Source organism: Myotis myotis, unplaced genomic scaffold, assembly GCF_014108235.1.
Source record: "Myotis myotis isolate mMyoMyo1 unplaced genomic scaffold, mMyoMyo1.p scaffold_m19_p_4, whole genome shotgun sequence".
In the NCBI taxonomy this organism is placed as follows: Eukaryota; Metazoa; Chordata; class Mammalia; order Chiroptera; family Vespertilionidae; genus Myotis; species Myotis myotis.
In genome coordinates this window covers 54131051-54149313 of record NW_023416346.1, presented here as the reverse complement: position 1 = coordinate 54149313, position 18263 = coordinate 54131051, and the positions used below count along the sequence as shown (strand labels likewise).

The 18263-nt window shown below is 36.8% G+C and overlaps 1 protein-coding gene across 1 annotated transcript in view; it reads left to right on the top strand.

The window, feature by feature from the left end:
• Positions 1 to 1525: 1525 nt before the first annotated feature.
• The window catches only part of DNAAF6 (dynein axonemal assembly factor 6), a 66952-nt gene continuing 50214 nt past the window's right edge, over positions 1526 to 18263 (top strand). The window contains exon 1 of the mRNA XM_036305767.1: positions 1526 to 1594. The gene's annotated coding sequence lies outside the window, so the exon portion shown is untranslated. The remainder of the gene's footprint in view (positions 1595 to 18263) is intronic.

Sequence of the window (18263 nt, the reverse complement as noted above, 5' to 3'; positions counted from 1 at the left end):
TAATTTAAGCTCCATAAGTATCATGCAAAATGAAACTGAAGAAACTTAAATTCTGATCATCTATAGGAATAAGGGACAACAAACAAACAAAGGAGGAAAGCTTGCAGTGTCTCTCAACCTTCCTAATGCCACAACCCTTTAATACAGTTCCTCATGTTGTGGTGACCCCCCCACCATAAAATTATTTTCGTTGCTACTTCATAACTGTAATTTTGCTACTGTTATGAATCGTAATGTAAATATCTGATATGCAGGATGTATTTTCATTGTTCGCGACCCACAGGTTGAGAACCACTGGAAGGGGTATTATGGAAAATCCAATAACTTAACTTTGGCAAATAACAAATATTCTACCTCCGTTTGTTGTTTGCTGCTGCTGTTGTTTACGGTGGTAATAACAAGTAGAATAGGCAAATTACTTAAACTTCACTATCCCCCTCGCCAGATAGAGTGTAAGTTAGAAAAGCAATAGCAGAAAGGAGAGCAGTTTATTTAATTCATTATCTAATTCCAAACCCTGGATAACCAAAAGTAGCCATCTGTTAAAACCTTTCTATCCTTGTTTGCAAAACTCAAATGGATGCACGGTCCCACCAAGGAACACAGCTAATCAGTTCCGAATAATGCAAACATTTACTGAGCCATCTCTTTTTTCTCTTTGTTTAAAACCAAACCACGGAATCTGTGGGAATCTAGGGTCACAACCTGTACCTCTAAGTGAAGTGAAGACTCAAATTGTCAAGCCGGCGAGGCACGTGCGTTATCTCAACTGTAATGCTGGGAAAGCTGGGCACCAGGTCCCGCGATGTCCCCGGGAGTGGGAGCCACTGGGAGCTCCAGCTGGTGCCTAACAGGTCCCATGTGGCGGCCGACGGGGTGCTCCCACTTCGGCTGCAGACCCAGAAAACTTGCCCACAACAGCGGGGGTGGGGGTGGGGGGTGGGGGTGGGGGGGAAGCGCGATCCCTCTCTACACACAAGAACGCTGAGCCTAGACGGAACTCAACTCTGCGGTTGGGCAGAGAGGGGGCGTGGGAAGCGCGTATAGGCGGCAGCAAAACCTCCAACCCCCGCACCATTGAGCCCACACTTCCGCTCCTACTGCTCCGGAGTTGTCGGATCTGTAACTCATGCAAGGGAAAAGCTTAAGGAAGAGCGAGCCTGCGGCAGGATGACCAGGACAAACGAAAACCCCCGCAAAGTTGGTGGCTAGCACGGCTGCCGATCACTATCAGGGCCCCATAGCAACTAGGTAACGGACAGAGAGGCGGGCTGGAACCTACTTGGGCCGGAAAGAGCCGGACTGCAAAGTGGACAACTCCCGCTGCGTGAAGCTGACAGGACAGGGGCTAAAACTCCTGGACGTAGTTAAGTGAAAAGGGCAGCCGTTGACCCTGACAGGCGCGCGCTCGGATTGGTTGATTTTGGTATTGTTTCAAAGACGATTCTTCTATGATTGGTCAGGATAGTCAAGCGGGAACCCGGAGGTGAGGGGTGGAAAGGGGGGTGGGACAAAGTTGTTACCTAGGCAACAGAGGTACACAGAGCTCTGGGCTATTTTCGGAGCCTAGCCAGCGACCCGAAAACTGACCCAGGTGAGGAACCCATACCTTACGTGGGGGAAATAAGGGGTCCTCAGATTCCGTAGCTCTCAGAGAAAGTAGGGAGGACTCTAGATACTTACAACGCTGAGAAATAATAATAAAACCCCCCACAAATCGCAGATAGAACAGACCCTAAATTCCCCTGCGCAAGACACTCTAAGCAAGACGCTTTAACAAAACTCAGTTTATCAGGGTGTGTGTTAGAGTTTTATCATACAGAGGATGGATGCTGATCGAATGTCAGAAAGCCAATATGAACTAGTGTAGGTTGCCTAATGGCTTTCACTCCACTCTCACACTCTATTGATTGTTAACACGAATTTGAGAGTGAAAACTACCTTTCCTTGTGGGTACATTTGGGTGTTCTAAGTGAAAGTAGCCGCTGTGCCTTGTTTTACACGGATAAACATGATTTATCCTGGACCAGCACGCTTTGGTTGGGATATATTTTTTAGGGGGTATAACGCTGTTCAGACCGAAAAAATTGGCCCATGTCGGCACCCTTGTTACTTGGACAATGTCCTGTGCGCCAGAACGTGAACGCCGTGGGCCTGAGGCTTCCAACGGACCTTGGTCAGATAAGATCCTTTGAAGAGTGAGAAACAGTCAGTCCACACTTAGTGGACTGGAGCGTAGCGTACAAAGACAACTTGTACCTGCCAAACCTGCTACTCAACAAGGGGTAATTGGGAAAGTACGTCGCTGTCATCAGGTGAGAAACCTTATAAAAAATGAAATTTGAGTGAGGGGACAGAACTGAATTTGACCAGAGGTAAGGGTCATTTCTCCTACGAGTTTTCTGTTGTGGAAAGGATTCAGGACAGAGACTTTTCCCTAAACAAATGAAGAAAACAGGCCTCTTGAGGGAAAATTTTCGAAGTACCGAAGGTAAATTTTCTGTCTCAATTCTTTTTTAGATTGAGTATGAGAATGAGACAGAAAAACAGGAAAACATTACTGACAACTGTGTTAAGTTTGGCTAAGATAAAGAATAAATAGAGGAAATATTTGTTTACTTTTAGGTTTATGAAAAATTCCAGATAATTTCAAAAATCATCTTTCATTAAATATATTTTAAATTTGTAATGAAACTCTGTTAAATTCCCATAGTTCTTTATGACTTGGTACATCATTGGATGGCAATGAAAGTTAGACACCTAAAAAAAGAAATCGTTCTTGGTTTTGTAAAAATAAAGTCAAAATGAATTATTTTTAATGAGCATGGAATCATTGATGTGTATAGTTGTCAAGATTTTAAAAAGGGGAAAACAATTAGCCCATATATTATAATTTAATTCAGACATAGGCAGAGATTATGTTTACTTTTGCATTTTCAGAAGAATTTTAACACAGGTATTGCTAAATAAGGCATTATGGAAATAAAGTTGCAAAATTTACTTAGGAGAATAAATGGATTTCGACTACTTTGAAATCATTCAGCTATAAGTAATATTTTATGAAGGGGTATGGGTTTACCTATTAAACAAGTTCCCAAAGAATACTATTTGGTGATTCTTTATTATTCTGATTTTATTTACTATATATTGTTAAATTAATAAAATACTATTACTTTCTGAATAGTCTAAAAATCACAGTTTTCACTAATTTTATCTAGACTTCTCTTCAATTACTTCAAGTCAAAAAGCAACCCCTATTGACAATTTGAACGGAGGCAAATAAAATAGAAAGCAAGACCCCAGCCCTCACAAGCAGGTTATTGATATTGCTTTAATTCCATGGGTCTGGAGCTATCCTGGTTCATGTTGTTTAGTCCTAGGTTTTGGTAATGACATGGTTTTCTCTTCAGTTCATTGTGACTAGTACAAAGAGAGGCCCTCCCCCGCCCCAATTCCACCTCTATCTATGAAGGCCATAAGGGGTTAGGTTGATGTGGGAAAATCAAAGATTTTGTCTGGAATATGCTGCCATGGAATTGGCCTAGCAAAGGAGAGTGAGAGAAATAAAAATAAAGGGCCTAGAAAATTTATTTTATCAATAACCAAATCTTAAATAAAAGATTTAGCAATATATTTTGTTTTCAATGAAACTTCTATTTAAGTTTTTCTTAAATTATTTCTTGGACTATTTCAGTGGCAATGCCAGATTCCCAAACATAAGCATTGTGGCTCTAGAATGCATTTTTATCCCTACACTATAGTACCTGAGTATAGGAAAAAGGAAGGATGTATTTCAAGGTACAAGAGCAGAAGATTATAGGGTATATTTAATAAGCAGTTCAGTTTTTAACAGAATACAGATTGCATGTAAGAGAATTATAGGAGGGAAGGGCAGAAAATTAGGTTGGGGTTATATCCTGAAGGACTTTGATTTCCAGGCTCAAGATGAACTTAATGTGTATCAAATTTACAAATAACAGATAGCCCTACAAATAACACTGCATAGTTAATAAAAAGGCATCTTGCCTTAGGTTTTTCCAATGTTATCTGTTTGCGTCAAATGAACTTTAACATCTTTTTAATAAATGTTAGTAAATTATTCATAATTTGTTAGACTTCTACAAAAGCTGGTACAATCTTTATTTTTTAATTATTTATTGTTTAAAGTATTACATATAGTATTACATATGTATCCTTTTTTCCCCATTGGCCACCCCACCCCCCAGCACATACCCTCACTTCTCTAGTGTCTGTGTCCATTGGTTATACTTACATGCATGCATACAAGTCTTTTGGTTGATCCCTTAGTCCCCACCCCCACCATCCTCTGCCTTCCCTCTGAAGTTTGAAGGTCTGTTGGATGCTTCTCTGTCTCTGGATCTGTTTGTGTTGTTCATTATATTCCACAAATTAGTGAGATCATGTGATATTTATCTTTCTCTGACTGACTTATTTCACTTAGCATAATGTTCCCCAGGTCCAATCCATGCTGTTGAAAATGGTAGGAGTTCCTTCCTTTTTACAGCAGCATAGTATTCCATTGTGTAGATATACCACTGTTTTTTAATCCACTCATCTGTTGATGGGCACTTAGGCTGTTTCCAAATCTTAGCTATGGTAAATTGTGCTGCTATGAACATAGGGGTGCATATATCCTTTCTGATTGGTGTTTCTAGTTTCTTGGGATATATTCCTAGAAGTGGGATTACTGGGTCAAATGGGAGTTCCATTTTTAATTTTTTGAGGAAACTTCATACTGTTATCCACAGTAGCTGCACTGGTCTGCATTCCCACCAACAGTGCACGAAGGTTCCTTTTTCTCCAAATCCTCGCTAGCACTTGTCAGTTCGTTGATTTGTTGATGGTAGCCATTCTGACAGGTGTGAGATAGTATCTCATTGTCGTTTTTGATTTGCATCTCAGATGATTAGTGACTTTGAGCATGTTTTCATATGGTCTTCTGTATGTCCACTTTTGAAAAGTGTCTATTTAGGTCCTTTGCCCATTTTTTGATTGGATTGTTTATTTTCCTTTTGTTAAGATGTATGAGTTCCCTATAAATTTTGGAGATTAAACCCTTGTTGGATGTAACATTGGCAAATGTGTTCTCTTTCTTGTTGTTTTGTTGATGGTCTCTTTTGCTGTGCAGAAGCTTTTTATTTTGATGTAGTCCCATTTGTTTATTTTCTCCTTAGTCCCCATTGCCCTAGGAGCTGTATCAGTAAAGATATTACTCCGACATATGTCTGATATTTTGCTGCCTATGGATTCTCCTAAGATTTTTATGGTTTCCTGCTTTACATTTAAGTCCTTTACGCACTTTGAGTTTATTTTTGTGTATGGTGTAAGTTGGTGGTCCAGTTTCTTTTCTTTTCTTTTTTTTTGCATGTATCTGTCCAATTTTCCCTACACCATTTATTGAAGAGACTGTCTTGATTGCATTGTATGCTCTTGCCTCCTTTGTCAAATATTAATTGAGCATAATGGCTTGGGTTGATTTCTGGGATCTCTGTTCTGTTCCATTGCTTTATATGTCTGTTCTTGTACCAGTATCAGGCAGTTTTGAGAACAGTGGCTTTGTAATATAGCTTGATATCTATTATTATGATCCCTCCAACTTTGTTCTTCTTTCTCAAGATTGCTGCAGCTATTTGGGGTCTTTTTTTGTTCCATATGAATTTTTGGAGAGTTTTTTCCTAGGTCTGTGAAGTATGCCATTGGTATTTTAATGGGGATTGCATTAAATCTATAGATTCTTTGGGTAGTATGGATATTTTAATGATGTTGATTCTACCAAATCCATGAACACGGTATATTCTTCCATTTGTTTATCTTCCTCTATCTCTTTTTTCAATGTTCTGTAGTTTCCCGAGTACATGTCTTTTACCTCCTTAGTTTATTCCTAAGTATCTTAAGTTTTTCTGTGCAATGAAAAATGGGAGTGTTTTTGTTGTTTCTCTTCCTGTAAGTTCATTATTGGTGTATGAAAAAGCCATAGATTTCTGGGTGTTAATTTTGTGTCTTGCTACATTGTCGAATTCATTTATTAAATCTTTTGGTTTTTTGATGGAGTGTTTAGGTTTTCAATGTATAATATCATGTCATCTGTGAATAGTGACAGTTTTACTTCTTTTCCAATTTGGATGTCTTTTATTTCTTGTCTGATGGCTATGGCTAGCACTTCTAGTATTATGTTGAACAGGAGCAGTGAGAGTGGGCATACCTGTCTTGTTCCAGTTATTAGGGGAAATGGTTCTAGTTTTTGCCCATTGAGTATGATGTTGGATGTAGGTTTGGCATGTAGTCTTTATTTCCATTTAATTTAGAATATTTTTTCAAAAATTCACATTATTTTCTCTTTTAATGTCTTGAAGTATTTAGTTATTGACAAAATATTGGTGATTCTTTTGTTTCTCAAAATACAATATCAACAAAATTGTCATGATTTTTTATTTTGTGTTTACAGATTATTATTACAGTTGATTTAATACAATTATTTTTGCTAAAGTGCCAATTATACTTTTACTCCAATTTAGCTTAGTATGAATCTATGCTACTTTATGCCAGCATAACTTGGATTTGAAGAAGTCCAATTTATAATATGCTTCAGATATATAGTGTGTTACTATAAATAATTGTGAATGATTTGTTTAACAAATACACTCAAACATACATTCCAAGGAGTGGCATCACCTTCGAAGCAGTCACTTTGGAAGGCTACCCACTTATTCCAATGCTCTTGTTATTGCTCAAATTACTTTGGAAACTACTCTTTTAGAATTGCCTTGGGGCCTGTAGCACATTCTTTTGAATATCCTCATAGTAGAAAATCTTCATATTTTGAAAGTAGATGTGATATTTAGATGTATCTAGAAATTACTTAGAGACAAATCTGATTTGTAATCAGACTGAGTGAAACCATAATGATACCCATTTTCTTGGTGGTACATCTAAAGACAATTCCAAAATATTTTGAGCATTGATAGCATAATTTACATCAATGTATATAACCTTCCATGGTGACTCCTTTTTAATATAACATTTGTATGAATTAAATCATGCTTCATTCAGCATTCATTGACTCTTGACTAAATGCCAGCTCCAGTTATTGAAGACATTTAGCCTACAGGTATAACTTCCCACTGCCTATGCTGCCCTGCCTCTCACAAATGAGAGGCCAGAGCTCCTTTCAGCGTGGGATTTAGAATTAATCTGCTTTCCCTAAATCCAGGATCCAGTGTGTCCACTGAAGCACAGGCTTTTTTAAATAACCTGTACTATGACTGTCCCGGTGACATGAGAAAGCCTCTGATGCAGTGCCTAGTTCGTTTTCTCTTTTCCAGCTGTGACTTTGAGCCCTATCCTATTCTAAACCTTCATCTAGCTGCCAACTCCCCCACAGTCCTCAAGAACTAGACCCTGCCTCCTATACCCCCACCTATGGGCCAGGGTCCTAATATACCCTAAGTGAGTCTCCCTGTCACCTCGACTATTTAGTCATCCTGCTGTGAAACACTGCTCACATCTCATAACTCTCCCTGGCCATGTTCCTGCCTAACAGATGGGGATGCAGGAATAGCAGTTCTGATTGCTATCTCAGACACTACATTTGGGAATTCTGAATACCCTTCTTCCAGGTTAGCCCTACTGGTTTCAGTTTATTCCCCTCTCACGAGCCCACTATTGAGTTCTCACAAGCCTCATCATCAAGTAGCTGTGGGTGCTGGCACCATGTGCCACACAGTAATGATATTTTTACATAACTTTTCATAATTTAGCAAACTCACATATGTTGCATAAAATGGCATCACAACAATTTTATAAGGTAAGTAATACTGAAATAATGAAACAATTTCTGCTATATTTGTTTTTTTAAAGTCTCACTGTACAATCTCAACTCAAAATACTAATTATATTATTGCATCTGATATTGGTTCCATTTTCCCCTTTCATTGTCAAAGTTAGAAAATGTTTCAAACTTTTTGCTTTTAATGTTAAGTAAATATTTAATGAACACATAATCAACTAGGACTTTGAAAATATAAACAGGAGCCTCTTTGTTTAATTTGTGTCAATTATTCATTTCTATAGCACACTACCAGGCCATACGGTGAGAGAAGATAGTTTTATCACCTTTTATTCCACCTTTTCCAAATTAATGAGTTTCCAGTGGAATAAGTTTTATTAATAACTTATTCAACATTGTTATTAGAAGTGATATTCATGCCTAGAAAAATTAAATTTTTAAAGGACCAATAATAGCTAACATATGTTGAGTGCTTAATATGTGCCAGGCACTGTTCCAAGCTCTTTTACATGTATTAAGCTACTTAATCCTTGTAACAACCTAATGAGGTAGTATTATTATTACTCTCATTTTAAAGATAAGGAGAATGAGGTATTGAGAGTTTAAATGATATGCCACAGAGTTAGAAAATAAATGATAGAGATAAAAAGTCTAGGCAGCATGACTGCAGAGCCCTTACTCTTAACCACTCTGATATACTGTCTCTATACTGGATGTACAGGGCAATTTAACATTTGTTTCATATCTTTGACATCTCCTATAATCATTAAAATCAGTTTTCTATTTAAAAAATTAAATTAATGTTAAAAATAATAAGACAGAAGGTTTGAAAACACCATCTGCATGCAAATTGATTTTGACAGGTACACATTTGTGAATCCCTTTTGTATTCCTGTTATAGGCACAATGCAAATATTTTAGTTGGTCATTTAGTAAAAGCACTAAAGTAATGTTTCCTGTGAATTAATTTTAATAAAATAATGTTTAAAAATATCAGAAGTATAAAAAAGATTCCTATTATATTTATGCCTAAATCACTAACAATAGGACTAATTCTACAGTCTTTATTCAGGTTAGTCATTAAAGTCTGAAATTTCCAAGATTTTTAAAGATCCTGACATCCTACTCCAAACATAACTATAGAGATTATTTAAGAGACTGATGTCTGGTTGGTAGGATTATAGGTATTTGTGATTTACTTATTTATACTTTAATGTATTATTTCCTAAAATTTCCACAACAGACAGTATCATTATTATAATCAGAAAAACTATTTTGTGTGAACTTTTACTAAAGTCACTGAACCCAACCCATATGAGTTCTCAAATTGCAATATAATGCTAGGTATCATATACAGTTAGTTAAAAATTAAATCAGAAAGTACAGGACTATCTGAGTTAAAAGTTAGAAATAAGTTCCTTAGGTCATACCCTGTGGAAAACATTATTTTCAGTTCCCTAAGTGGAATATACAGCCTAGACAGCATACATGATACAGATAAAAAGTTAGCTTACACAACTATGTTTCTAAATAATGACGTACATTCTATATGACACTGACTTCATTTTGTCTGGAGGTAGGACTAAAAAATTCTGCTTTTTTAACCAACTCTGCAAGTAATTCTTTTTTTTTTAATAAAATTAATATTTTTATTTTTTTTTCATATTTTTTTTATTGCTTAAAGTATTACAAAGGGTATTACATATGTGTCCATTTTATCCCCCCGCCCTAGACAGTCCCCTAGCCTCCCCTATCCCCCAATGTCTTATGTCCACTGGTTATGCTTATATGCATGCATACAAGTCCTTTAGTTGATCTCTTACCCCCCTACCTCCTGCCCCGCAACCCTCCCCGGCCTTCCTGCTGCAGTTTGACAATCTGTTTGAGGCAGCTCTGCCTCTGTATCTATTATTGTTCAAAAGTTTATAATGGTCTCTATTATCCATGAATGAGTGAGATCATGTGGTATTTTTCCTTCATTGACTGGCTTATTTCACTTAGCATAATGCTCTCCAGTTCCATCCATGACGTTGCAAATGGTAAGAGTTCCTTCCTTTTTAGAGCAGCATAGTATTCCATCGTGTAGATGTACCACAGTTTTCTAATCCATTCATCTACTGATGGGCACTTAGGCTGTTTCCAGATCTTGGCTATGGTGAATTGTGCTGCTATGAACATAGGGGTGCATATATCCTTTCTGATTGGTGTTTCTGGTTTCTTGGGATATATTCCTAGAAGTGGGATCACAGGGTCAAATGGGAGTTCCATTTTCAGTTTTTTAAGGAAACTCCATACTGTCTTCCATAGTGGCTGCACCAGTCTGCATTCCCACCAGCAGTGCACAAGTGTTCCTTTTTCTCCACATCCTCTCCAGCACTTGTCGTTTGTTGATTTGTTGATGATAGCCAGTCTGACAGGTGTGAGATGGTACCTCATTGTTGTTTTGATTTGCATCTCTCGGATGATTAGTGACTTTGAGCATGTTTTCATATGTCTCTTGGCTTTCTGAATGTCCTCTATTGAAAGGTGTCTATTTAGGTCCTTTGCCCATTTTTTTTTTATTTTAGACTAAAACTATAAAATTACAGGATATCCATAAAAATGATTCATTGCTTACTGCTATACTATCCAAGTTTTAGAAGCCATTTTAAAAATCAGCACTGAGTCACATTTTAATAAGGTAGGCAAAATGTTTTTTTCTTATTATAAAAACTCTGAACTGGTGATGTTTCTTTCCTGAACTTTTAGAAAAGTGACAATGACAATACATTGGTTTGGGCTCAAATGAGAGAGGTTTTTAATAAAGAGTTTAGAACTAAAGAGCGTCACACTCAGGATTCACTAATCACTTAACATCGCAATATTTCAAAAGCCTGACTAAAAGATCCATCCCAAAACCAACCCGCTCAGCATTAATACACACCTCTTTCTTCCAGAAATTTTATTTATTATGAAATGAAAAAAAAAATCCCAATAGGTTAAAACAAACCAAATGCCCACTGTATAAATACTTCACAACGGTCAATTGAATCCAGAGCTGAAACTGAATTGTGCAGGTTTTCAGTGAAATCATCAGCCATACAATATAAATAAAAGCCAACTATTTACATATGTGGTAAAACCTCTAAGAAATGTACCCCAAGAAGCATTAACCTTTGTGCTGTTATCATGATGACCTACATACTTTATTTTTCATATAGTGTAACATTTTAATAGAATGTATTAGCTACTACATGGTAGTACTTTGGTATATTCCTACAAGATCCCTTATCTTAAAAGTGTGAGTTTTCCCAAAGAGGAGCTTTGGTTCTGCTTTAGAAGTCTCATATAAATTAAATACCTTATCAAATATTAACACAGAGGGAGGTAACACAGGATGCAACACAGATAATCAAGTTACCTCTATGTATATATATATTTTTTTATTGCTTAAAGTATTACAAAGGGTATTACATATGTGTCCATTTTATCCCCCCGCCCTAGACAATCCCCTAGCCTCCCCTATCCCCCAATGTCTTATGTCCACTGGTTATGCTTCTATGCATGCATACAAGTCCTTTAGTTGATCTCTTACCCCCCTACCTCCTGCCCCGCAACCCTCCCCGGCCTTCCTGCTGCAGTTTGACAATCTGTCGAGGCAGCTCTGCCTCTGTATCTATTATTGTTCAAAAGTTTATAATGGTCTCTATTATCCATGAATGAGTGAGATCATGTGGTATTTTTCCTTCATTGACTGGCTTATTTCACTTAGCATAATGCTCTCCAGTTCCATCCATGACGATGCAAATGGTAAGAGTTCCTTCCTTTTTAGAGCAGCATAGTATTCCATCGTGTAGATGTACCACAGTTTTCTAATCCATTCATCTACTGATGGGCACTTAGGCTGTTTCCAGATCTTAGCTATGGTGAATTGTGCTGCTATGAACATAGGGGTGCATATATCCTTTCTGATTGGTGTTTCTGGTTTCTTGGGATATATTCCTAGAAGTGGGATCACAGGGTCAAATGGGAGTTCCATTTTCAGTTTTTTAAGGAAACTCCATACTGTCTTCCATAGTGGCTGCACCAGTCTGCATTCCCACCAGCAGTGCACAAGTGTTCCTTTTTCTCCACATCCTCTCCAGCACTTGTCGTTTGTTGATTTGTTGATGATAGCCAGTCTGACAGGTGTGAGATGGTACCTCATTGTTGTTTTGATTTGCATCTCTCGGATGATTAGTGACTTTGAGCATGTTTTCATGTCTCTTGGCTTTCTGAATGTCCTCTATTGAAAGGTGTCTATTTAGGTCCTTTGCCCATTTTTTGATTGGATTGTTTATCTTCCTTTTGTTAAGTTGTATGAGTTCCCTTTAAATTTTGGAGATTAGGCCCTTATCAGATATGACATTGGCAAATATGTTTTCCCACACAGTGGGTTTTCTCGTTGTTTTGTTGATGGTTTCTTTTGCTGTGCAGAAGCTTTTTATTTTGATGTAGTCCCATTTGTTCATTTTCTCTTTCGTTTCAAGTGCCAGTAATTCTTTTTTAAAAAATTTTATTGGAGTGACATTAGTATACATGAACATATAGATTACATGTGTGAATTACTAATTTACAAAATCTGTATATAGGACCATGTGCCCACCACCCAAAGACATATCTCCTGTAACCTCATATTAGGACCCCTTTTTTCCCTCACCCCCTTCCCTCTGGCAACCACCACACTGCTGTTTGGGTATATAAGTTTCAGTTTTATATTCCACATATGAGTTAAATCATGTCGTTCTTAGCTTTATCTGTTTGACTTATTTCACTTCGCATAATGTTCACGTTCCATCCATGTTGTTGTAAATGAGGCTATTCCATCCTTTCTAATGGCCGCATAGTACTCCATTGTGTATCTATACCGCATCTTCTTTATCCAGTCCTCTGTTGTAGGGCACTTTGGCTGTTTTCAATTCTTGGCCACTGTGAATAATGCTGCAATGAACATAGGGGTGCATATATCTTTGTGTATAAATGATTTCAAGTTTTTTGGGTATATACCCAGGAGTGGGGTTGTTGGGTCGTATGGTAGCTCTATTTTTAATTTTTTGAGGGATCACCAGACTGCTTTCCATAGTGGTTGTACCAGTCTACATTCCCACCGGCAGTGAATAACGGTTCCCTTTTTCCCACAACCTCTCCAACACTTGTTGTTGCTTGTCTTGTTGATAATGGCCACTCTAACTGTTGTAAGATGGTATCTCATTGCAGTTTTAATTTGCATTTCCCTGATTGCCAGTGAGGTTGAACATCTTTTCATATATCTATTGGCTGTTTGTATGTCTTCTTGGGAGAGGTGTATTTTCAGATCCTCTGCCCATTTTTTCATTGGATTGTTTATTTGTTTGGTGTTGAGTTTTATGTGTTCCTTATATATTTTGGAAATTAAACCTTTGTCATAGCTACTGTTTGTAAATATCATCTCCCATCTGGTTGGCTGCCTGTTTGTTTTGTTGTCCATTTATTTTGCTGTGCAGAAGCTCTTCAGTTTGATATAGTCCCATTCATTTATTTTTGCCTTTACCTCCCTAGCCTTTGGGGTCAAGTTCATAAAATGTTCTCTACCACTCAGGTCTATAAGTTTGGTACCTATATTTTTTTCTTTGTGACTTAGAGTTTCGGGTCTTATGTCTAAGTCTTTTATCCTTTTTGAGTTAATTTTTGTACATGGGGACAAATTGCAATCCAGTTTCATTCATTTGTATGTGGCTTACCAGTTTTCCCAGAACCATTTATTGAAGAGACTACCTTTGCTCCAATGTGCATTTCTGGCTGCTTTGTGGAAAATTATCTGTCCATATATGTGTGGTTTTATAGCTGGGCTCTCTATTCTGTTCCATTGATCTGTGTATCTGTTTCTCTGCCAATACCATGCTGCTTTGATTATTGCAGCTCTGTAGTATATTTTGAAGTCAGGTAGTGTGATACCTCCAGCCTTGTTCTTTCTTTTTTCAGGATTGCTTTGGCTATTCTGGGTCTTTTATGGTTCCATACAAATCTGATGATTTCTCATTCTATTTCTTTAAAAAATGACATTGGGATTTTGATGGGGATTGCATTAAATCTGTATATTGCTTTGGGTAAAATGGCTATTTTTAACTATGTTGAGTCTTCCAATCCATGAATATGGGATGTTTTTCCATTTTGTTGCGTCTTTTTCAATCTCATTTAATAAAGTTTTGTAATTTTCATTATATAGGTCTTTCACATTCTTTGTTAAGTTTAGTCCTAGGTATTTTATTCTTTTGGTTGTGATTGCAAAAGGAATTGTTTTCTCCATTTCTTTTCCTGAAGTTTTGTTGTTGGTATAGAGGAAGGAAATGGATTTTTGTACATTGATTTTGTATCCTGCAACTTGACTATTTGTTTATTGTTTCCAGTAGTTTTTTTTTGTTTGTTTGTTTTTGTTTTTTTTTTTTTTGTAGAGTCTTTAGGGTTTTCTATATACAGCATCATGTCATCCACAAAAAGTGACAGTTTGTCTCCTTTCTTCCCTATTTGGATGCCTTTTATTTTTTTCTCTTGCTTTATTGCTCTGGCTAGTATTTCCACTACTATGTTGAATGGTGAGAGTGGACATCCTTGTCTTGTTCCTGATCTTAGGGAAAAAGCTTTTAGTTTTTCACCATTGAGTATGATATTAGATGAGAGTTCATCATATATGGCCTTTATTAAGCTGAGGTACTTTCCTTCTATTCCTATTTTATTGAGTGTTTTAATCATAAATGGATGTTGTATCTTATCAAATGCTTTTTCTGAATCTATTGATAAGATCATATGATTGGTATCCTTTCTTTTGTTAATGCAGTGTATTACTTGATTGATTTGTGAATGTTGAACCATCCTTGTGCCCCTGGAATGAATCCCACTTGATCGTGATGTATTATTTTTTGGATGTACTGTTGTACTCGATTAGCTAGTATTTTGGTTAGGATTTTTGTGTCTGTATTTATCAGGGATATTGGTTTGTAGTTTTCTTTTTTTGTGTTACCTTTGCCAGGTTTTGGTATTAGGGTTATATTTGCCTCGTAGAATGTTTTAGGGAGTATTGCCTCTTCTTCAATTTTTTTGGAAGAGTTTGCAAAGAATAGGCTTTAATTCTTTCTTGAACGTTTGGTAGAATTCACTGGTGAAGCCATCTGGTCCAGGACTTTTGTTTTTTGGGAGGTTTTTGATGGTTGTTTCAATTTTCTCACTGCTGATCTATTAGATTTTCTAGTTCTTCATGATTTAGTCTAGGAAGGTTATATATTTCTAGGAACTTATCCATTTCTTCTAGATTATTGAATTTGATGACATAAAGGCTTTCATAATATTCTAGTATGATCCTTTGTATATCTGTGATGTCTATGGTGATTTCTCCTCTCTTATTTCTGAATTTGTTTATATGGATCTTTTTGCCTTTTTCCTTAGTGAATCTAGCCAGCAGTTTGTCAATTTTATTAATCTTTTCAAAGAAGCAGTTCTTTGTTTTATTAATTTTTTCTACAGTCTTTTTGTTCTTTATTTTATTTAATTCTGCTCTGATTTTTGTTATTTCCTTTCTTCTGCTGACTTGGGGTTGCTTTTATTCTTTCTTCTCTAGTCTTTTTAGGTGTGATGTTAGGTTGTTTACTTTGAATTTCTCTTGTTTCTTGAGATAGGCCTGTAGTGATATAAACTTCCCTCTTATTACAGTTTTCACTGCATCCTAGAGGTTTTGATATGTTGTGTTATTGTCATTTGTCTCTATATATCTTTTGATCTCATCTTTTATTTCTTCTTTGACCGAGTAATTTTTTAGTAGTATGTTGTTTAATCTCCACGTGTTTGTAGTTTTTTGTTTTCTTTTTTTTGTTGTTTTTTTTTTTCCCCCTCCTTTTTGCAGTTGATTTCTAATTTCATGGCATTGTGGTCAGAAAATTTACTTGGAATAATTTCAGTCTTTTTGAATTTGTTGATGCTTATTCTGTGACCCAACATATGGTCTATCCTTGAGAATGTTCCATGTGCACTGGAGAAGAATGTATACTCTGATGTTCTGGGATGAAATGTTCTGTAAATGTCGATTATATCCATTTGGTTTAGTGTTTCATTTAAGGCTGATATTTCTTTATTGATTTTTTTGTTTGGTTGATCTGTCTAGAGCTGTCAATGGAGTATTAAGGTATCCAACTTAATTGTGTTTTGACCTGTTTCTCCCTTTAGTTCTGTGAGTAGCTGTTTAATATATTTCGGTGCTCCCTGGTTGGGCGCATATATATTAAAAAGTGTCATGTTTTCTTTTTTAAAAAAATATATTTTATTGATTTTTTACAGAGAAGAAGGGAGAGAGAGATAGAGAGTTAGAAACATCGATGAGAGAGAAACATCGATCAGCTGCCTCCTGCACATCTCCCACTGGGGATATGCCCGCAACCAAGGTACATGCCCTTGACCGGAATCGAACCTGGGACCTTTCAGTCCACAGGCTGACGCTCTATCCACTGAGCCAAACCGGTTATGGCAAAAAGTGTTATGTTTTCTTGATGTAATTTTCCCTTTATCATTATAAAGTGTACATCTTTGTCTCTTCTTATCTTTATTATCTTGAGATCTATTTTGTCAGATGTAAGTATGGCTACACTTGCTTTTTTGTGGATGTCATTTGCTTGGAGAATAATTTTCCACCCTTTTATTTGGAATCTACCTTTGTCTCTGCTGTTTAGATGTGTCTCTTGTAGGCAGCATATGGTTGGGTTTTGTTTTTTGATCCACTCTCCTACTCTGTGCCTCTTTACTGGTGAATTTAGACCATTTACATTTAGGGTAATTATTGATGTATGAGGATTTCCTATAGTCATTTTATCTTTCGTTTTCTGGTAACTCTGTGCTTCCATTGGTTCCTTTATGCTTCTATCTGTTGTTCTTGTTTGGTGGTATTCCATACACCTTTCCCTTGTTTCCTCTTTTTTTAAGCTATATGTCTTGTTTGGGGAATTTCTCTGTGTGGTTGTCATTAGTTTTATAAAAAGTGAAGTTACATATATACCATAGTTTTTTCCCTTTTGAGTACATCTGACCTTCATCTTCCTTTGCCTGTCCATACCTGTCCCCCTTCCCCTTTTATGTTTTTATTGTCACAAGTTATTCCTGTTTATGCTGCAACTTTTTGTCAATCCTATTGATAGTGTTTATGACCTTATGTTCTTTGTTTCAGGTAGAATAACTCCCTTTAGTATTTCCTGCAATTGAGGTTTTCTAGTGATACAATCCCTCAATTTCTGTATGTCTGGGAATGTTCTTATTTATCCTTCATATTTCACGGATAATTTCACTGGATATAATATGAGTGGCTGGTAATTTCTCTCTTTCAGTCATTTAAATATTTGGTCCCACTCTCTTCTTGCTTGTAGAGTTTCTGATGAGAAGTCAGGTGAAATTCTGATGGGTTTTCCTTTGTAAGTCACTTTATTTTTTTCCTTGGATGCTTTGAGGATTTTTTCTTTGTCACTAATTTTTGACAGCTTCATTACCAAGTGCCTTGGAGAGGGCCTCTTTGGATTGAGGAAACTAGGTGTTCTGTTTGCTTCTTGTATTTGAGGGTCTAGTTCTTTCCATAGATTTGGGAAGTTCTCATCCACTATTTGTTTTAATAGACTCTCCATTCCATACTCTCTCTCTTTCTCCTCTGCTATACCCATGATTCTGATGTTATTATTATTTTTTTATGGAATCAGAGAGGTCTCATAGGGCTATTTCATATTTCTTTATTCTCAGGTCTTTCTCTTCTTCCCCCTGCATCATTTCTTGATTCCTATCTTCAATATCACTAGTTCTTTTCTCTAACTGGTTGGTTCTGTTTTCTATGCTCATCAGTTCACTCTTATTTTTTTTTTAATTGCCTGCTTTATTTCCAGGATTTCTGCTACATTCTTTTTTTTCTTTTTCTTTTTTTAACAATTCAACTTCTTTGGAGAAATATTCATTTTGTTCATTGATTTGTTTTCTGAGTGAGCTAAATTGCCTTGCATCTCATTGAATATTTTCAGAACTGCAATCTTGAAATCTCTGTCATTCAACTCACATGATTCTGTGTATTCCAGCTTGTTTTCTGGGGATTTTTCATTTTCTTTCTGGTCATCATTGTTGTTGTGGTTGTCCATGGTGTTCGCTGTTCTCCTTTGTTTTCCCATTTATCTCTGAGGAGGTTTTCTACTCTGTTCCAGTAGATGGCACTGAATTGCAAGATTTTTTTTCCTCTGTGGCCTCACAGTTTTGAGCCTCTGCTGGTTGGGGGTGAAGTTTGTTTTTCCCTCACAGTAATGGCAGTCCCTCACCTCCAATGGTCTAGCCCAGAGGGAAACTGTGTTTCTATTGCAACAGCTCTTGGCCTACAGAAAATACACTCCTGGAAACAATCCAAGGGCAATAGGAGGCAAGACCTGGAAGTCTAATTCGTGGCAGGGCTTTG